This window comes from Sarcophilus harrisii, chromosome 2 (assembly GCF_902635505.1).
Source record: "Sarcophilus harrisii chromosome 2, mSarHar1.11, whole genome shotgun sequence".
Lineage (NCBI taxonomy): Eukaryota > Metazoa > Chordata > Mammalia > Dasyuromorphia > Dasyuridae > Sarcophilus > Sarcophilus harrisii.
Genome location: NC_045427.1, coordinates 163597974 through 163620851, shown reverse-complemented (window position 1 = coordinate 163620851; position 22878 = coordinate 163597974). Strand labels below are relative to the sequence as shown.

The 22878-nt window shown below is 34.2% G+C and overlaps 1 protein-coding gene across 3 annotated transcripts in view; it reads left to right on the top strand.

The window, feature by feature from the left end:
• Positions 1–22878, top strand: part of PLCB1 (phospholipase C beta 1) — an 831921-nt gene that overhangs the window by 582314 nt on the left and 226729 nt on the right. The window lies entirely within an intron of this gene.

Below are 22878 nucleotides of genomic sequence, written 5' to 3'. Positions count from 1 at the left end.
TGGATGATCAGTGCTATTATTATTTCTATTTTCTAGATAGGGGTTTTGTAGCTTTCAGGGTATATAGCCATTAATTATCTCAGGCAAGATTAGTATTCAGATCTTCTTGACTCCAAGAACAGTGCTATATCTACTACTGAATCAAGCTATCATCTAGCTGCAGAGATGAAGGAACAATAAAATGGTTTTAAAATATGTTTTAGGTCTTCATAACAGAATTAACCTATTTAGTTATTTTTGTATAAATGATTAGAAAAAGGCGATAGTTTTCAGAACAATGGGCCATAAGAAAGAATAAAACAAATTCACAAAAAATGAATTTGCTTCCAAAAGTTAAATGGAAACCATATGATGATAATTACTTCCTTTCATTACATGATTAAGTTACTCTCATTTTTAGTATTTTATTGATTAAGATTCCACTTAAATTCCTCCTGTTGATATATTAGTCTAGAGAGAAGGTCACGAAAGTACATGATTTGGAATTTATCTCTCCACTTCAAGTTTGCGTAATTCTCCTTTTCTTTTTTCCCATTTCCCACAGTATTTGAGAATGACTAGGAAAAGATAAAAAACATTCTCTGTTTTTGAAGTTATGGAGTCATCCAGATTTTCTGAATTGTGCCTATCAGTTTGTAGGTTTGTTTGGCAATTCCCCATTTTCCCGGTTTTCCTTTCTTTCTTTGCCTAATCCACAGACAAAGCAGTCAGTGTTTGAGCAGAAGAAAAGAACTGAGTCCTAATGAACAGGCAAGCTGCCTGTGGAGGGCTCCTAGTCCTGCCATATAGAGACCTTTCAGTGAACCCAAGGACTGTCTTACATTGGTTTTCCAGCCCTGATCTCAAAAATTACAGTCACCATTTAGAGATGAAGCTTCTTTTGTTTAAGAAACATTCAGTAAAAGGAAAAATGTCATGTGTTTTGTAATTGAGAGAAAGTCATAATGTGGAAAACTGGGAGCAAAAGTTGAAATCAAAGATCAATTAGGAGGATGGACTAATGGGTAGAAAAAGGCAATGGTAATCTAGGCCAATTTTTTTCAGGTATGATCATTGCTGCCTTACTGATTGGATTTCACAAATTGGGATTACCTTCTGATGATTGACTCTATAAGACAAATAGAACTGATTTTCCTATCTTATTGTCTCTGGTAATGAGATTTTTTTTTGTGACAGCTTATAGTTTTATTGATACTAAAAGCATTACAGAATGAATGATTGGATTTCATTGGGAAGGGAGAAGGGCAGAAGAGGAGACTTGTTTTCGGAATCGGGTCCAGTCTGAGGGCCAAATTATATTGTTCATAGTTTTTCTACCAGCTTCCCTTTAAAAAAAAAATATCTAAATTCTTCACTCTTCCTTGGACTACTATAAGAGAGTAGAGTAAGGGATGGAACTAAATGAGAAATCAGGGATTTGTTCCCCCACATATCCTGAAGCAGAAAGCAGTGACTTATAGAAGAAATAAATGCCAAAGAGAATATTCATGCCCAGGTGTTCATGATCCAGGTGTAACACATACCTGGACCTCAGGTTCTTGAGAGCCTTCTGAGCCAAATTAAAAGATTCAAGTTATAAATGATCTTTCTTCACCTAAAATTCAGCCATGACCAGGCCATTGATGAAGTTCCTATAGAAGCCCATGAAAATGGTAGGCATTGAATTGCATATAGCTTGAAAGAAGAAATCCTGAAATCAACCTTTGCTGGTCTTAATGCTTAAATGTTATTTATAATAATAAAATGGAGAATTTTCAAATTTGAGTGTTTTAGTGATAGCTTCCTAAAGGGCATTCCCTTTTGTCAATAGCATATTTTGTGAAGGAGAGGCCATTACCATGGCCTCTGTAGCCAGATGACTTAAGCCAAGTCATAAGGTAGAGGAGAGGAGAAAGAAGGGGATTGATTGAGCAAGAGACCTGGGCCTTGCATTCTTTTCTGTACTGTGACTATGAGTTCCTTGAACAAATGAGATCTGTGGTAAATGAGGAGTGTATGTTAGGCAATCCCCAAGGTGTTTTTATTATCTTCAATAAAATTGATTGCCTCTCATTGTTTTCTATTTTTGTTTTTATATTTGTCCAAGGACTCACAAGTCCTTTACATCTTAAACATTTTCCATCGTAGATGAAATAAAAGATATTTTATCCTTTATATTTATACAGTATATTGGAATGTTTGCTGAGGAGTTAGGTACCCTTTCACCCATATTTGAGGAAAGACAAACATGGATTGTAGAGAAATGTTAAAGATTTTCGATATTTCCCTAATGTACATATCTGGAATATGGGGAAAGGGGCCAAGCAAAGAAACTGTTTCTATTTCTTTGAATCTACCATCCCCTCCACCCACGCTAGAACTCATTTGTGTGAGCTTAGAATCCTAGGAGGTTCTGAGCCCAGAGACATATTATTTACTTATTTAGATTGGGAATTTATTTCCTTGCTGTTTTTCTATTGTATATAAGAGAAACCGAGCAAAGGTGGGGGTGAGGAGAGAGAATGATTTTTGCTAAAAGCAACATATCAGCAAAACCTAACATTTATCACTTGCATTTTTTAAACATTTTGCTCTCCATAGCATATAAGATGTTAGACCACATAAGATTCTTTAACAAGTATCATAAAATTTTAATGTAGCAGAAAGATGCAGTTCTAAAGGCATAGTGCACCTGGGGTTTTTAGAAGACAGAAAGACCCCAGAGCAGCAGGGATTACATAGAGGTTGCTTCATGACATAGTCCAGTTTTAACTACAAATTGATCATTTACCAGACTCAGAAGGGGTGAAAAGGATCCTAGTTTTTCTCTGGAGAAGAAAATGAATACTGTAGAAAACAGACTATGCCCAAAGATGTGTGTAGCCACATGTAACAAGGACAGGCGATGATCCATCCAGCTCTCAACTGAAAGGGTAAAAGCCTCAATTGTTCAATCACTATACTAGAGTTCTATAGCAAAATAAAAGAGAAACAAATTCTTCCACTCATTATTGAAGTTAAGATAGCTCTGCTTTGACTATCCATCATTCAAGTAATATTCACCATTTATTTAGTTATTTAGATTTTTTTTGGGGGGCGGGGGAGGGAGACTAGGTGAAAGAGGAAATTCTTTACCTTAGTCCCTACCTACACTTATTATTGAAAAGGTGAGGCCTGAGTCAGACTAGACTTGTTGAAAGCATAAGCTTAAAAAGGCCAAGATCTCCCACTGCATCTAGGGTAACTTCCAGTCATCCTGATCTATGTCTGACCACTGGACCCAGATGGCTCTGGGGGAAAAGTGAGGCTGGTGACCTTGCCCAGTCCTCCCATACTTAAGTCCAATTTCCTTGCATATCATGGTGTTGCCTCCCTGATGGTTCTTTTAGAGAAGGAAGGACAATTACATACCTGCATCAGTAACAGCTATGATATTAGGCATTAGGGTTAGAAAGACAAAGACAAAACAATTCCTGCCCTTAAAGAATTTATATTATATCAGGTGAAATGATACATACCAAATAAATGCAAATTAATTTCAGAGGGACCTAAAGGATTCAGAGTCAAGGAGATCAGGAGAGGCTCCATATGTCATCTAAGCTGACCTTTGAAGGAAACCAAGAAATCAAAGAAAGCATGCCATATATGGGGTAATGTCAGTCAAAAAATGTGAAGATGGAAAATGGACTGTCATCTATGAGTAAGGTATTGAATGAAATAACTGAACAACAAAAACAACTTCATTTTGAAGTTTTTGCTTTGCTAATCTCTTTCATTCTTCTAGCTTTGCTTATCACTGCTTTCCAGATGTCTTTTAAATCTATATTTCTAACTTAAAATTCTATTCCTGACTAGTTCCCTGTTTATAACTACTGGTTGAATATTCCACTGAAGTCACAACCTCAGTATGTCCAATCCCTAATTCATCATTTTCCTATTCAATTTAGCTCCTCGCTTCAATTTTTCTATATCTTTCAGTTGTACTACTATTCTCCCCAAGTATCCTCCTGAGAAATTTCATTATGTAGACACCCTTCTTTCTTTTTCCACTTACATCCACATTTGCCATAATACCATAGCTTCTCTCTCCGTTACTATCTCTCACATTATCCACTTCCTCTTTGTATTCATGACATGAAGTGGAGAACTATATAATAAGCCTAGAAAGGTAAGTTGGGACCAAGATATGATGAACTTTATGTGCCAAATACTTGGGTACAGAGGTGATAGAGTCATGAGTTTATTGAGTAGGGAAATGATATGATCAGACCTCTATGCTTTAGCAAAATCTCTCTTGCAACTCATATGGAACACGGTTGGAAAGGGAGAAGTTTGAGGGAGGAAATTGAATTAGGAAGTTATTGGAATAGTTTCAGAGGGAGGTGATTAAGATGCAGAAATGGCATCCAGAGTTCAAGGAGGGATGTAAAAAGGAATTAAATAAGAAAATATCTCTGTACCACCAGGATGGAGAGATCAATTAAGTAAGGTATTGAAATAATTTGAGCTACCAAATTCTGGTCTATAAACCTCCAGATATGAAATGGGAAGCATATATTTGCAGTCAGAAGGCCAAAATTCTACTTACTAGTTATAAGTGTCTTGGTTTCCTCATCTATTAATACAGAGATTTTACTAGAGCTTTTTATGGGAATAGCTCTAACTCTACCTAGCATCACAAGTTAGGGGTAGACAATGTAGTTTAACACCATTCTGATAACAGACCATACTTAGAGAATGATAACCCTGATAGTTCTCACAGCCTAGCATAGAGCCTTGCATGTAGTAGGTATTCAACAGGTATATAGATAGACAGGTGTGTAGATAGTAAGAAAGACAAATAGATATAGAAAAAGATAAATAGAAATAGAGATAAAGAATAATTTTGCCTATCCTAGTCAATACAGCATGGCATGATGATATGAGCCTATAATTTTTAGTCTGATCTACACACACATAATTCTCTCTCTCTCTTTTTCTCTCTCTCTCTTTCTTCCTTTCCTTGACTCTCTTTTTCTTCCTTTTCTCTACTTCCTTCCTTCCCTGTCTTTCTCCCTCTTCTTGCCTCCTCTTCCTCTCTCTTTTTCTTTCTTTCTCTCTATCCCTCCCTTCCCCCTCTGTCTCTCTCTCTCTCTCTCTCTCTTTCTTGTTTTCTTCCTCCCTCTCTCCTTTTCTTTCTGTGTCTCTCTTTCTCATATGCACAAACACAGGTATGCATAGCATATATATATTTCCCCTAGTATATAGTAAAACCGTTTCCAAAGTCCAGGGATAAAAAAGAATTAAAAAAAAAATTCTTTTTCTCTTCCTGCATGATGGAGAGGCCAGTTAAGGAAGCTATCATTGTTGTAGACCAGATATAATGAACTTCTGAATTTAAAAAGAGATAATAGGTCATATTTATGTAGCACTTTATATATTGAATCTGGACATAGGCTGATGAATAAAAAGAGGAAGTAGAGAAAGTGATAGATGGTACAAAGATAGAAGCTATGGTGTTATAGCAAATCTGGATGTAGGTGGAAAGAGAAAGAAAGATGTCTATATAATGAGATTTTTCAGGGGAATACCTGGGGAGAATGGTAGTACAATTGATGGACAAAGACAATTTGAATGGAGGAGCTAAATCAAATAGAAAATGAAGAATTAGGGGTTGGACATATTGAGTTTGTGACTTAAGTGGGATATTCAGGTAGTAGTTCGAAATAGAGAACTAGTCAGGAATAGAATTTTAGGCTAGAAATAAATTTGAAAAACATCTGGGAAGCAGCGATAAGCAAAGCCGGGGGAATGAAAGCAATTAGCAAAGCAAAAAACTTCATTATAAGGTTGTTTTTGTTGTTCAGTCATTTCATTCAAGCCTGACTCTTCATGAACCCATCTGTGGTTTTCTTAGTAAAAATACTGGAGTATTTTGCTATTTCCTTCTCTGCCAATTTTACAGTTGAAGAAATTGAGGTAAACAGAGTAAAGTGACTTGCCCCAGATCACACAATTTGTGCCTGAGAATGCATTTAAACTCTGTAACATGAGTCATCCTAACTCTATGCATTCCATCTGCTGTGCCATCTACCCACCACCTCAGAATGAAAAACTCCCAGCATAAAAAAAATCATTAATGCCTTCAGAGCTTGGTACATAGCTGGTGTTTATTAAATGTCTATTAAGTGACTGATAGGAAGACAGTCCTGAGGCAACATAGAAGAGATTATGGAAGTCAGAGAGCCAAGAGAATGCAGTATAGTGTAATAAAAGGGCAGAAAATTTTCGAAGAGAGTCTGGTTATTATTAGAAATTTTAAATGCTTCAGAGAAATGATAGATATGGAACTGGGGAAAGAGTATTGTATTTGATAACTAGGTAGTCATGAATGATTTTCGAGAGGTTTTAATAAATTGGCCCTGTGGCAAGTCAGATTTTTTAAGGGCTTAGATACAGGCAACTAGGGGTTGTTCCTAGAGTCAGGAAGACCTGAGTTAAAATTTATCCTCAGGCACTTACTAGTTATCTGACTTTGGTTGAGCATGTCACTTAACACTTCTGTTTGCCCTAGTTTCCTCATCTGTAAAATCAGCTAGAGAAGGAAATGGCAAACCACTTTAGTATCTCAGCCAAGAAAATCTTAAATGGGTTCACTAAGAATCAGACATAACTGAAAAACAACTGAATGACAAGTATGTTTAATGAGCAATTTGTCAGTGAAAGGAAAGGGGAAAGAGAACAGGACAACTTTAAGGGACTTTGTTTTTAATCAACTGGCAAAAATTAATATAGCGGAAAATGGATGATGAGTAGAATAATATAACAATCAGTGCAATCAAAAAGAGGCAGGAGTAATCAAAAAAGGCTTTGGAAAAAACATTGAAAGAGCCAGTGGAAATCAATGCATACACTGTGTACACTGACCCTACTAGCATCATCCAAAAGCATCATCAGGTATTTGTGTCTACATGGTTTGTGCTAGGTAGTTTACAGAGCAGTTTGGACAAACTTGTCACAAGACAAGTCAGTGAGTATAATTATAGGATCACAGGATTTAAAATCAAAGAGCCTTGAGAAATAATGTAATCCAGTGGTTCTGAAAATATGATCTAACAGAGAGATTTCTCTCACTCCCTAAGACCCTTTCAGGAGATCCATGAGGTCAAAAGTTTTATGCAATAATATTAGTAGAGTTTAATTTTTAATAAGATAAATGTCAATAACTATAATATACATTGACAAAGTTCTTTTGGGGCATTCATCATTAATTTTTAAGAGGATAAAAATGTTCTGAGTCTGAAAAATTAAGAATTATTCATGTGTATAACTTCTTCATTTTATAGATCAGTAATCTGATGACAAAACAAATTATGTGATTTACCATGTGAGGAATAGATAGATAGCTGGGATTTGACTTTATATTTTCAGATTTCACATCCACTGTTCTTAGCACTTGTTCACTGCTTCTAGAATTTTTCTTCTAGAGAAGTTGGGGCCAGTATAGAGAAAAGAATTCCAGATTTGGAGTCAAAAGACCTGATTCTATATCTTGCTCTAATATTTGCTCCCTATGTGAGCATGATCAAGTCACAACATTTATAAGTCTTGGTTTCCTCATCTTCAAATAAGAAGACTGACCTAGATGATTTTTCAGATTCCCTTGAATGAAGCTTTTTCCTGACATCCCAAATTTTTGCTTTCTCCTGTCCCAAAGTTCCTTGAATTTTTGTTGTTATTCACATGTCCGACTCTGTGAATATATTTGAGGTTATCTTGATAAAAATACTGGAGTTCTTTGATATTCCCTTCTCCTGCTCATTTTACAGATAACAAAATTGAAGGAAACAGTTAAGAGATTTTCCCAGAATCAAATTTACTTTAAGAGGCCACATTTAAACTCGGGTCTTCATGACTCTAGGCTGATTGTTCTGTACACTTAACCACCTAATTGCTCTACTTTGAATTTACCTACTTTGTATTCATTTATATTTATTCTGTGTATATTTATTTGTGTCTCTATGTATATGTACTGTTATACATATACACATACATATATTGTGTACACAAACACAGAATAAATGTGTTGTGCCTAAATGTACTTTTTTTTGTTGTTGTTAGAATGTAAACTTACTGAATAAAGAATAGAGACTGCTTCATTTTGTCTGTCTCCTTCCCCACTTGTGAACCATCTCCCCATTCCCTGTAACAATTATAGGGCCAGGTACATGGCAAATGTTTAAGAAAAGCTTGTTAATTGATTTTTTTTTTAAAGAGAGAAAACATATAAAAGAGGAACATCTGGCACAGAATCTCAATACGATGCCTACATTCAGACTGGAAAAAGAGGAAAATCTTGAAGAAACTTGGATGAGGTTAATAAAAGTAGGTTGTAGTTGATAAGTTTATCTCCCACAGGGGGCAAATAAATTTTTGATCTGTCATGGGATTTCCAAAACCATCTGTGTTGTCTGTGGGCAGGCCTTACATTAATGTTTAGAGAACCTGAAACCATCTTGAGCCAGTGAAATAAAATCTTTCCATTAGATGGGGAAGTGATTTATTCTTAAGTTAGGGAACAGCATCATTCTAATAGACTCTGTTGCTATAACAGAAAAAAGTATGGATTAAATGATGATGGCATGCTGACAGACTAGGATATATCATTTGAGTGACATACAAATACCAGGAAGTCAAATCCTACCTTATTGGAATTTGAGCAAATCCAAAGAAAGTCAGTGTGGAATAGTGGTTAGAGAGACAAACTTAAGAATTAGGAAAACCAGGACTAAAGTTTGCCTATGTCATGTACTAACTGTGACTCTGGCCAAGTCACTTAATTTCTCAATTACCTCATGCAACTCTATGAGTTAGTAAGTTACTTATATGGGTTGAGGAAAAAAAAATAAATGAAACAAAAGAAAATGGAAACTCGTAATTTTTCTCCACTATGTTGGCTACTGTTTACTCATCCCTGGTATTCAGTGGATCTCCTTCGAATTTGCAAACTATTCCTCTTCTATAGAAGGATTTGGACTTCTTTTCCTACTCTAAGTTTCTGGTTAGAGATATTTGCATTTTTTGGGAAACTGACATGGAAACTTTTCACATAACTCACAAATCATTGTTTGTTGCCTTAGCTGATTAAGATCTATTTTATGCCCATAGTAGGTATGATGATAATATTTCTTCCTATATTTGATTTACTTTGCAGTGGTAAAAGATGAACCCTTGCTCAGAAACAGAAAATAAACAGAGAAAGTTTTCATAGGAGAAGTATTCTGCATGATTTGCATGGAAGAGAATATCACTAATTAGGAAGAGGATGGAGCTTTGAGCTCTGAAGAGAAGGGCAAGGTCCCAAAAGTAAAACATCTCCACCCACAAAAATTGATCATTTATTTACCTTATCTATGTCTCAGCTTCCTTAACAGGAGAAATAAAATAGAACTTCCTTTGGCATGATAAGTAGCAGTAGGGGAAATGTGCTTTTTCTTTGTATCCTGGTATATTTTTAGACATTAATCTTTGACATTCAAATCCCATACTAGAGTCCCTCTCTTATCCTTGCAGGAAGGAATTACAAAGATACTAGGAATATGTGATGTGTTTTGAAGATACATAGCAAACTTCTTTTATTTTTTTTAATGATATGGTACTATGGAAAGAGTCTTAGATTTGGGTCAACAGTCCACACCCAGATTGAAGTTCCAACTCTGCCACTTATTATTTCAGTGAGCACAAAAGTTATATATTTTTTTGCTGCCAGACATTAGTATTCTTAACTATAAAATGAGAAAGTCAATTAGTTGGTAAACATTTATTAAGTGTCTGCTATGTGCCAGGTGTTGGTGCTAAGAAGTGGAATACAAAGAAAGGCAAAAGATAGTCCTTGCTCAGGAGGCACCCACAAGGCTAATGAAAATGACAACATACAAACAATTAAGATGAAACAAGCTATGATGTGGAATAAATAAGAAATAATGAACAAAGGAAAGGCACTAGATGTAAAGAGCCATCACAAACAGCTTATTATACAAGATGGGATTTTAAGTGGGACTTGAAGGCAATCAAGAAAGGCAGGAAGTGGAATTGAGGAAGGAAAGCATTTCAGGTATGAGGGATAGCCAGTGAAAGGTATAGTCAGGAGAAGGAGTGTCTCGTTTAAGGAATATTATTGTTCTGTTGTTTGACCATCATTCTCCAAAAGGAAGATGACATCAGGGAGGGGGATGCCATGACATGCAGGTGAACTGGATTTGAGGGAGGGAGGGAGGGCTGGGCAAGGTCACCTGCTTCACCTTCCCTTCCAGAGTCAATTGAGTCCAGGGGCCAGATATTGATAAAGAAAGCCACAGTAACTAGGAGGAAGGAGAGTGGCATAAGGAAGGTAGGCCTAAGAAAACTGGAAAATAAGAAGGCAACTTTGATAAGTAATAGCCTTTGATCATCTAGCTCCTCTCCCTGGATTTCCTAATCAGACTTGAGGATTTGTAAAATCTCCCAAGAGCTTTCAATCCTGTGACTAAAAATAAACCATGGAATTTAGTTTTTAGTCATTTGTTGTGAGATCCAGGAAGTAGTATCCTATAGAGGAAAAACATTGATACAGAAAAGAGTTAGAAAAGAATATTGATTCAGAAGTGGCTTCAAATTCTACCTCAGTATGATCTTGAGCCAGTCATTTAACTTCCTTGGGCCTTTGTTTTCTCATCTGGAAAAAAAAAATGGTATTTTAGATTAGTGGTTTCAAATTATACTCCTAAGGGAACCTTTAGGAGTCCCCAAGATCCTTTCAAAAGGCTCAAAATTATTTTCATACCAACATATTATTTTTATAATATGTTAAATATTAATAACCAATAAAATTGACACATACTGGTTATCCACAAAAGGTCTGGGGAATTCTTAATTTTTTTTAAGGGTGTACTAAAAACAAAAAAGTGAGAATTGCTAGATCTCTGATTATATAATTACATAATTTTTCCTGCCTCTCTGGAGTTTTACAGTCAAGCTATGACACAGATGCACAACCCATACAGGAATGCATTTAAATGTTGTTTTTGTTGTTCAATCATTTTTCATTCTTGATTTACTCTTTCTGACCTCATTTGAGGTTTTCTTGGCAGAGATACTGAAGTGCTTGCCATTTACTTCTCCAGTTCATTTTACAGATGAGAAAACTGAGGCAAACAAGGTAAAGTGACTTGCCCAGAGTCACTAGGAAGTATATAAAGACAGATTTGAACTCAATATGAGTCTTTCTGAGTCTAGGCTCTGCACTCTTATCTAATGCAACACCTAGTACCATGGCATAATGTTTAATTACTGTTTTTCTGCTTCAAGCTCTATCTAGGTATATTTGTCTTCTTCAGTTTCATACACAGCACAAGGTTTGGAATTCTACTATAGGTTTCCTCTTCAAAAAGAGCACAGATAAAAAGTGCAATTGAATTTGAGTGTAACTGAAACCTTGCAATGCTTAAGTTCATTTAAAGAGCAATTATTTTCCATGATACCACAAAGGGACTAAGTTTGACCTCTGAACTCAAAAGATTCAGTATATCTTTGCACTAAGCATAGGTCTAATTGTCTTATCTCCTAAGATTCAATGTTTCTGATTTATCTCAAATCCTTTGAATTTTCATCGGGATCTGTTCTTGTTATTCACCTGTTATGACTATTATCTACAGGACAATCAACTCTAGAAAAGTGTTCTCACAGACAGAGTGCATTTGGGACTTTTCCCAATCAGGGTTATTGGCCTTTAGAGAGAATCTCAGTTTTAACATAGCAACAGCATCTCTCCCTCATGTAACTCCCTGTTGCTTATGAGATAAAAAGTTTACTCCTTAGTACAACCCTACATTTTTAGCCCTCTTCTCTCCTATAAACACTCAGTGTCCCAGGAAGCTGATTCCTAATAACTTATGGTTCCATTTTTACTTCCAAACATTTTATCTCTTGATCCTTGCCTAATACAGTACTTCAGCATCTACCTCTTCAGATCTACCCAGTTGAAAGTGACATTTTACCCAAGAACTTCTCAGAGGGTTTTGGAACCTACCTTGCATCATACTTATTTGAAAATTTGATTTTTTTACTCATTCATTCAAGATTAAATAAGCAGTTATTGGGTACCTCCAATATACAAAGCATATTGGATATATACAAATATACAAAAGGGATACAAATGGAAAAATAAATCCCCTTAATTATACTATAAGTTCCTCGGGGGCTGGAATTGTATCAACTTTCATCTCTGGGAAATAGTCCCTAAAAGTATCATAATGCCTTGCATATTGTACAATAAATTTCTAATGAATTATAAATTTTAATTTATAGGCTGTTACTTTAAGTCATTTTCAAAATACAGCTGATATGAAGTAGGAAAAAATCTTCAGGATGACAAGATATAAGCTGTGGGCTTAAACTGACTTTAAATCAGATTTCTACAGTAAAAAATGAATTTCATAGGTTTGATGACATATTCTACTGTTTGGTCTATTATTCTAAATCTTCATCATTTTTTTTTTCCATCCAGAGTATAGTATTTGCTTATGAAGTCATGAAGTTTGTTCTCCAACCTAAACTTTAAGGTTCATTCTTTTCTTTAATGTTCCTTCTCACAATGTGGCTAATATCTTCTTGCTGCTGTCTGGTTCGCAATATGTCCTATTGTGTCAATCCCTCTGAGTCTTTCCCAGGGACCCCATGCTCCAAATATTTCTTGTTTCTGCCTTTACAAAATTTATATTTCTCTTTGCCATTCTTTATAACCTTTCTATCCTAGGAAGCATTTGATTTAAAAAAAATTTTTTTCCCACATTGTTGATAATAGCTTAGTGTGTTAATCACTACAGGTCCATGTATTTGCATTTTAAGATTATTTTCCTATATTCCTTAATCCAAAGAGGAACATAATGTTAATAATCTCAGCTAAAGAAGGCAACACTCGTAAGTCACATTTCTCAATAAAAGCTCTTATATAATATCTAAGTTTAGAAAGCACTTATCCTGGGAATTAGGGGCTATTACTTTCCCCATTTTATAGAGGGAGAAACCAACGATGAGAAAGGTTAAATATCCTGCCTAGGAAGACAGACACATATAATGAGTATCTGAGACTGGATTCTGACTCTATTCTTTTTGACTCAATATCAAGCATGCTATCTAATGTGCTATCTAGTTACCTGTATTTTCTCTTTAGATAATTATAATGTGTTTTCCCCAGAACAACTCTGTGAGATTCTATAATAATAGAAATTGTATAATCTAGATCACAGAATTTCAAGAGTAAGAAGATATCTTGGAAGCCAACTATTCTAAGCGATACTTAAAAAAAAAAAAATCCTCTGTGGAATCACCAACTGGTTATTCAGCCTTGCTTAAAGACCTTAAGGGAGGAATTATTTACCCTCTCCCCAGGAATCTCATTTCACGTTTAGATAGGTCTAATTGTCTGGAAGCTTTTCCCAACATTAACTCTGAATTTGCTTCTTTTTTACCCTTTACTCCTAATTCTGGCCTCTGAATACAAGGCAGACAATCTTAATCCCTCTTCCACATGAGAGCCCTTCACATTTTTGAAGGCAGCTATCACGTTCCCCTTGAGACTTTTCTTCTGAATTCTGGTTTGCAAATGTTTTTTCTCTTACCTTTCTTTTTTTTTAATTAAAACATCTGCCTCTCTTAAGCACCCTTCCTATTTTCTAGGAACTTTCCAAGATCAGGCTGTGGTTCAATAAATCACACATGCCAGTTTATTTAGGAACTAAAAATAGTGTTTTCATTCACTAAGGGCTTTCTTAGTATTTTATTATTCAGCTTGGGTATCAATTTGCTATTAGACATTGTTCCCTGTTTCTTTAACTGATTTTCAAATGGCATGGTCCTTAACTCCTTTGATATCCCTATTACATTCTTTCTAAACACTTTCTAGTTTATCAGTGTCTTCCTAAAATGGGATACCTAGAAGTGAACACAATACCTCAGATATGGTGTAACAAAGCAGAAAATAGTTTGACAGCAACTTCTCTAGCCTTAAACATTAGATCTCCTTTAATACATACAATAGTTGCTTTGGGCAGCTAGGTGATGGCAAGGGCTAGAACAATGGGCCTGGTCAGAAAAACCAGAATTCAAATTTGTCTTCAGACACTTACTTAGCTATGTGATCTTGTGCAACCTCTTTACCTCAGTTTTCTCATCTGTAAAATGAGATGGAGAAAGAAATGGAAAGCCATTCCAATATCTTTACCAAGAAGTCCCCAAATGGGGTCATAAGGAATCAGACATGACTGAAAATGACTAAACAACAGTGATGGTTTCTTTGACTTTCTTGGCTTCCATCATTATGTGATTCATTTGGAGCTCTTTTAATTTCATTAAATCCTCCAAATATTTTGCAAATCAACTGCTGTCTAACTATGTTTCCCTTAATTTGTCCTTTTGAATTTTTTTAAACACAAATCTAAGATTTTTCACCTTCTTAAATTAAGCTCATTGTTCTAGTTTGTCACAATACTTTGACAAAATATGAAATGTGTTAGCTATCATTCTTGACTTCATGCCATCTTTATATTTACCACTGATGTCATTCACATGATTGACAAAAATATTAAATTGCACATGGCCAAATATAATTCTCTGGGCCTCTTCATTAGAAACCTCATTCCAAATTGACATAATCATTACTGACTATACTCGGGTTCTGGCCATTTAGTCAATTTAGAATCCAGCCAATTATAGTATTGTTTCCATTTTCTCTGCAAAAGTAATATTATATACAACTTGGTATATTTTCAAAAATTATTAGAGAAAAAGGAAAAGAACCTATACTTTATTTTCTCCCTCAATAGTATTTTATTTTTCCAACTAGATGTAAACATAGTTTTTGACATTCATTTTTGTAAGACTTTGTGTTGCAAAATTTTCCTCCTCTCCCCAAAGCAAGCAATATGATATAGTTTAACATATATGGATATATAGTCCCTTTAAACTTTTTGTATTTGTCATGTTGTGTAAGAAAAATCAGACGAAAAGGGAAAAAAACTATGAGAAAAAACAAACAAACAAACCAATAAATAAAGGTGGAAATAGTACACTTTGGTCCAGTCTCCCTAATTTCTCTCTAAATTCAGATGGTACTTTTCATCCCAAGTCTATTGGAATTATCTGGATTATTGTATTGCTGAGAAGAGTCAAATCTATCATAGTTGATCATCAGATCATCTTGATGTTACTATGTACAGTGTTGTTGTGCTTACTTAATGCAACATTGGTTCCCTTTCTAGGTTTTTTTTAAATCAACCTGCTTCATTTCCTATATAACAATAATATTCCATATAGTCATATACTATAACTTACTCAGCTATTCCTCCATTGATGGATATCCCCTTAATTTCCAATTCCTTCAAAGATTTTTGCACATGTGGGGTCTTTTCTCTCTTTGGTGATCTCTTTGAGGTTCAGACCCAATAGTAAAACTTCTGGTTTAAAGGATATGCAAAATTTTGTAGCCTTTTAGACATAGAAGGACCTATATTTTCTAAATTATTTATAGCAGCTCTCTTTGTGAACAGGAAAACAGGAGATTACAGGGATGCTCATTCATTGGAGAATGGCTGAGCATATTGTGGTATATGATTGTGATGAAATATTACTATGATATAAGAAATGATGAGCTTGGTATTCTTAGAAGAACATGGATAAACTTGTACAAAATAATGAAGAGAGAAATTAGTAGAACTAAGAGAATATTGCATAATGAAACAAAGTTGTTTTAAGAACAACTTTGAGTAACTAAGTCATTTTGATTATTATCAATACCCAAATTAGCTACATAGGACATGTGAAGAAAGAGGTTCTCTACATCCCAAAAAAGAAATGACAAATAGAATTACATTTAGAATGTAAATTCTATTTACATTCACACACACACAACACACACATATTTATATCTAATGATAGCTATCTCTTGGAGAATTGGGGTTAGGTAAGGGAAGAAAAAAAGTTATATAATAAATTATATCTCTAAAAGGAATAGCAAGTTGTACAAAATAGATTTTCAATTTCCTGTGCAATCATATTTTTTAGTACTATGTAGTGGAAATGCTAGTTTTATTTCATTAAAAAAATATGTAATAAATAAATAAATTGCAACACTTGAGTGAAATATTCTCCTAAAAGCAAGTTAAACTATATCATTACCCTGCTCTTCTATTCTAGAAACTCTATCAACATCCAAAGTTCTTGATGAAGCCATATTGATTTATTTGTCAACATTTTATTTTATAGCTAAATTTTTGGAAAATATTAAAATCAAGCATATGGAGCTGTGGTTTGCAAGTGTTTTTCTCTTACCTTTTTTAGAAAATCAAAACATTTGCCTTTCTTGAGAATCCTTCCTATTTTCCAGGAACTTGCAAAGATCACTGACCATGATTTAACAAATCACATATACCACTTTATTCAGGAACTAAACATATTTATTTGGGCAGCTAAATGCTCTCTTAGTATTTTTTTTTTTTTTTTTTACTTATCTTAAGTATTAATTTGCTATTAGGCATTTGTGCCTTGTTCTTTCCAAGCTGGTGATTTATAGGAGGTGGAGATTGAGAGAATAGGGAAGCACTCTGCCTGCACTCTTTTGTCAATCATTACTGTCCTGTCTGCTTCAAATAGCTATCTCATCCGTCCCTTGACTTTTCCCTGTCCCCCAATTAAAAAGGAAAAAATTAATTAGCACCATCTTTTGTCTCTCTTTAGCTCCTCTCCTCATTGGAATGTGAACTCTTTGAGAGCAGGGATTATTTTTTTCTCTTGTTGACATCCCTAATGTTTAGCACAGTGCCTGGCACATATTATTTGTTTAATAAATGTTTGTTTGTGGATTCATTTTCCTCTACCGTGTCAGCTGATTCAGATCTTTAGCACTGACAATTTTGCTATAGGACCTTGATGTACTCATGCTCTATTAGCCCCTCTTGCTTCCTTGTCCCAAATATGTCATTCAAAAAAAAAAAAAAAATCCAATTTGATCATTAAAACTCCTCTAGAGCCATATCACTTTCTGTAGATGACTCTTCTTTTTCTCTATGTTGCAAAATCTTTCCCTTTGTGGCTTCAGAATTGCATGCTTGAGAGTTTTATATCCCTCCTGTGATGACTTCTCTAGGAAAATTTTAACCATAAGTACTATATTTTTCTCTGAACCCATGAAAGTTTCCTCTCCTCTGTCACAAAAAAAAAAAAAAAAAAAAAAAACAACTAATAATGAGGGCCATTTTCACCCTGCCAACTAGTTTCTCCTTTTTGATAAGAAGTAGATTCAGAATATAATTTTCCCTTAGTTGTTTCCTCTTTTTAAGGATGAGGTTATCATGAAAACAGGTAAAGAAATTATCAGTTACTTTGATTGTCAGGGAAAAAAAAGGATTCCTACAAATATCTGAGTAATGTAAATCTTCTATGTCTACTGCATCAGGCCTCTAGGAGAAGTTGGTAAAATATTTCCCAAATATCTCTTTTGTTCCTTTTTTTCCCATCTAAATCTTCTTCAGTATATTCAAGTGCAATATCAAGGTTGTTTCTGTTGCTAATCTAAATAGGTACTATAGTAATATTGCCTCCATGTTACAATTAAAGAATGTAAAGCTCAGAGAGTATGTGCATTACCTCAGGTCACACATAGAGTGTCATTAAAGGTCTTTTGGATGGTCACTCCAATAGCACTGTGCAAATGCTTACATTTACCAATATTTAGCTCTAATTTTGATTTCTATGACCCTTTCCCATTGCCCCTTACCCTTTTTCTACATGATAACTTTGTCCAAGAGACAGCATGTCATGCATAATGGATAGAGAGCTGATTTCTTAAAGACCTTGATTCAAGGCCTGTCTTGGGCTCTGTCTTGGCAGTGAAACTCTGAATAAGTCACTTATCCTTACTTAAACTCAATGTACTATGCAATTTTTTTATTTCAGAAAAGGTGCTGAGCTGCCATGGTTGATTAAGTTTCTTCATCAGGAATTTCAAATATCATTGAAATCAAGGGACAGCAAACATACTCTTACTATGTTATTTTGATTTCTAAAGTGAAATTCATAAAACCTTTCCCCTTAGTTCTTGTTTATTTTCTTATTTTTTCTTCCAAGATAAAGTTGGGTTGTTAGAAACATTTTGTTTGCAAACATTAATGTATTTCTCCCTATTGAATTGCGACTGTATTAAAACTCTTGATTCCTACTGCTTCCTATTAACTTTCAGAAACATCTATGGAATAATCACATGTTAGGGTTTGGGGACATTTCCTAGAAAACAGTATATTCTGGTACAGACAAGTACTAAACAGGTAAGGGCCCCCCTCTGGAGCTATTCAGAAGCCATAAATTCTATTTAAAGAATAACTTTTGATAATGGGTCATTATTTCTTTCTCATGGTACAAACATAATTATAATAATTATAATGTGAAGTACTTCTCATTAAGTGTGTTCTCCTTAAAGTACCAAGGGAAAATGATAGAAGAAAATAGACTCATTTTAAAATACTTACACTTAGATATATTTTAAATAATTACATAAGCACATTATAATATAGCCTATATGGGGATTTTCTCCCACAAGCCCATATCAATTTAGGATAATAGTAGGAGCAGGAGGACATCCTTAAGAAGACTAAAGACACAGTCCCACCCATCCTTGTCTGATTTGAAAAATTCTCCTCAAGTACTTAAGGAGAACAAATTAAGATGGTGTGTTTTGTCAACCACTTGAGTAAGCCCTTAGAGATAATGAATCAGTGAACATTTATTAAATGCCTACAATATGCCAGATAGTATTGTAGGTCCTAGGGAATACAAATAAGTACAAAAACAAAACAGCCTCTGCTATCAAAGATTTTGTACTGGAGAAAGATAGCATGTACAGTCGATCTTTGGGAATGTCAATTGGGTGGGCACTGAAAAGCCTTGTAGAAAATGGTACTTGAGTTAGTTGTTTGTTTTTTTTTGTTTGTTTGTTTGTTTTATTTTGTTTTGTTTTTTGCTAAGGCATTTGGTGTTAAGTGACTTACCTAGGATCACACAACCAGGAAGTGTTAAGTTTCTGAGACAAGATTTTAACTCAGGTCTCCTGATTTCAGGTCTGGTGTTCTACCCATGGGGCCACCTAGCTGCCCTAGCTTAAGTTAATTCTCGAAGGAAACAAGGGATTTGAGAGGTGGGGGTGTTCTGGATATATTGGGGATTGGCAATTACACAAGTTTAGAAATGGAAAATGGAATACTGTGGATAAAAAATAATAAGAAACACAGATTGAGAAGCAGAGTTCATGAGTAGGAATGGTATATGAAAAAATAGGCAATGTTGATTAGATGTAGATTTTGAAGTATCTTTAATACCATTCAGAATTTATGTATGTTCTTACATCTAATAGGGAATCACTGGAATTGATTGAATAGGGAAGTGACATGGTCACATCTGTGCATTAGGAAAATCATTTTGTCAGATCTATGGAGTAGAAGAGATGGATACTTTAGAGAGGAAGAAGACAGCAGATTATTACTATAGTCACTGCCAAATAATGTGTTTCTGAGCTCAAGTGGTGATTATGTGGATAGAGATAAGGGAAATTATTTAAGAGCTGGTTTGGAGGGAAAAAAGACTAGATATAAAAACTGATTGAATAGATGAGGTAAGCAAAAGTAAGGATTCAAGGATAACATCAATTCTTCTGTTAACTAAAGGTTAGTGCTATTGACTGTAAAAGTCAATAGAAATTGGGGTAGATTTAGAATAAAAGATGACATCTGTTTTGATTCAATTAAGTTTCACATGACAATGGAATCTTGAGTTTGAAATTTTCAAAAGGGGACTCCTAATTTGGGACTATAGCCCTGGAACAGAATTAGTGCTAAATATGTTACAATATCTGTCCTGAGCTCCCATGACATATCAAGTGCCTACCAAACATCTAAAACTGGAATTTCATAAATATCTCATACTCAAGATGTCCAAAACAATAGCTATTGCTCATCTGAAATGTCATTTCTGTTGAGTTTATTGCCATTCTAACAGGCACCCAAGTTAGTAATCTTAATATTATCTGTTTCTTCCACGCTTACTCCACATATCTAACCAGTTGTCAAATTTTGTCATTTCTGCCTCCCTAAAACCTCCCATATTTGTCTCATTCTTTCTACTTATAACTATCACCCTTTTTTAAATCTTATTTTATAGATAAACTGAGGCACAAGGAGGTAAAGTATTTTATATATAGTAAAATGAATTGTGACTATATATATGGAGAGAACTGTTGTAGAGTTGTAGAGGTAAAATTTAAATTGAGACTTTTTGACTCTAAAAATCATGCTCTTTCAATTGTACTATGCAATTTTCTGTTAGTCCTTGATCAATCAATCAATATAGGATAAGTAATACTGTCTAATTATGCTTCAAAGATATTAGTAGCATTGCTGTTGGAATGGGTATTATTATCAAATTGTGTCAGAAAATAATAGAGAAATAAAAAATGTTTAAATGCCAACTGCGTTTTTATTATTGCACTTGTCAAGTTCAGACTTGTGCCACAATCATTGTGTGTTTGTCATACTTACCCATTTGCATTATAAACTCCTATAGGGAAGTCAGGAATCATGACTTTTTTTTTCTTCTTTATATTCCCAGTACCTAGGACAGAGTCATCCATATTGTAGCCCTCTAATAAATATTTGTTTAATTGAATGTTTTGTTAAATAAAAAGTGATAAATTAATGACACATATGCAATAAATAGGTAGGTTTATTCACCAAATTCTGGACTACTAGAATGAATAAGTCAAATTCTTTTGGTTATTTAAGAATGGGTGAGATGTTTATATGAAACTTAGATGAGATAGATTTCCAGATTAATATCAGAAAGCAAAGTTAAAGGAGAAACTATAACACTACTTTAGTGAGCAGGTAATAACAATAAAAATTGTATAATACTTAAGAGTTTCTATAGGTATGAAAAAAAAATCCACAGAAACTTTCCCATTCTGTACTGGAAAAAATTTTAGAGATTTTTTTTTTTTACTATAACTTTTTTATTTTACAGATAAGGAGGCTAAAGTATTAAGTAACTTTTTTACTTATTTAAGGTTCCACAAACTTAGAACTCCATAATAATAATAACTAGTATATTCAAATAATCCCTAATCACTTAAAATTTATATCAAAAAAGACAGACATGCCCTTATACTCATCATTGCCTAGATGCCACTAGTCAGTCAATACTGAGTTCAGTGGACTGTGGATATGAATCCATGTGGTTGTTCTTATATTTTTCAAAAAATGTAGTCCCTCTCAAAATGTTAAAATTATGTGTGTATTATTTTATTATCTTGTTTCCATACCCAACGTTCTCCCTTTCTTTTAAATATTTCATTTAATTTTTCTGAATATTTAACTATAGTAAATAGACTGCTAAATGAAGGAGTCCTAGAGGCATGCTATAATGTTTTCTTTGATATGGAAGATCCAGCAGGAGGGAGTATTATTCTATTTGACTTGATTAAGAAATGCTTTTTTATTTAAAAAAAAAAGAAGAAAAGCCAAATACTGTTTTTTTTTTTTTTTCAGATTTATGATACATAAGGTAACTGTTTTGGCAAAAAGCATATTCAGAGCACAAAAAATATTTCTTAATTATTAATGTTCATATCATCTCAAGAATTCCCAGTGTCTCATTTTGAATGAAATTTCCCTTTTTTTTTTAATCATTGCTCCAATCTAGCTTCACTGCATGATATAGAAAGTAAAGATATTTAAATAATCCAAGGTTTAGAACACAGGTTTAGACATGGTGGGGAATCAAGAGATTATCTAGCCCACTCCATTTTACATAAAAGGCAAATGAAATATAGAGTTAAATGATAAATAACAGGTCTGGGATTCAATCCATGTCATTTGACTCCAAAATCTAATACTATTTTGAGTGTAGTGTGGAAAAAACAGGTATAAAACCAGTGTATTTTAGTGTAAGTTAAGGGAAATTAAATGGAAAAAGACTAGAAGTAGATTAAGTTGTGAATGGGGTTTAAATAACTGAGACAAAACTTTGATTCCAGAGGTAATAAGGAGCCATTGGAACTTATTGGCAAAGAGAGGTAGAATAATATGATCAAATTTAGACTTAGGAAAATCACTTTTTGTCTTCTTAATAATTGTCTGTATTATTAAGGTTTGCCTTTAAAAAAGGTAAGAGGCATGTGATTGTATGATATATTAGAGACATAGAGATAACTTTCTATAGGCCAGGGAAAGTTGTGAAAATCAAGATCAAATAGGCCGTTTTGCATTTTTAATAAAATGTTTATTTACTGTTGTACTTAACTAATATCCTATTTTCTTGATAAATAGATATGTATCTCTCTATATATATATCTAACCTGCAATATATGATCACAGGGTCAGAGTAAATGTATATTTCTTTTAATATAATAAAAATATGCTTTATGTCATAAAGTCAGAGTATTTTAGATGTAAGATATAGCTTAAGATATAGGATATAAAAGATATATCATATCTTACATATAAGATGTATCTATAAGATATAATGTAGAAATTACCTGTTCTAACTGCTTTTTGTATCTGAGAAACTGAGGCTTTGGAATTTTAAGTGTAGAAGGGTCAAAGCCACTTCTAGTCCAATCCCATTCTTTATCCTCATGGAAGCTGAAGCTTTGACCTGATTCATTTCTGTCCTGGGCTGGTTTGCACTGGTGGGCTCCCTATTTCTAGAAGTTCACCATGTTTGTCCAGTGGACATGTGATTGATGTTAGCCTTTTTGCAGCTCAGGATTCTACAACTTAAAGACTTCAGCCTCAGCTCAGTAACAGAAATTACAGGTGAGTGCTACTATTTGTTCAAAGAAAT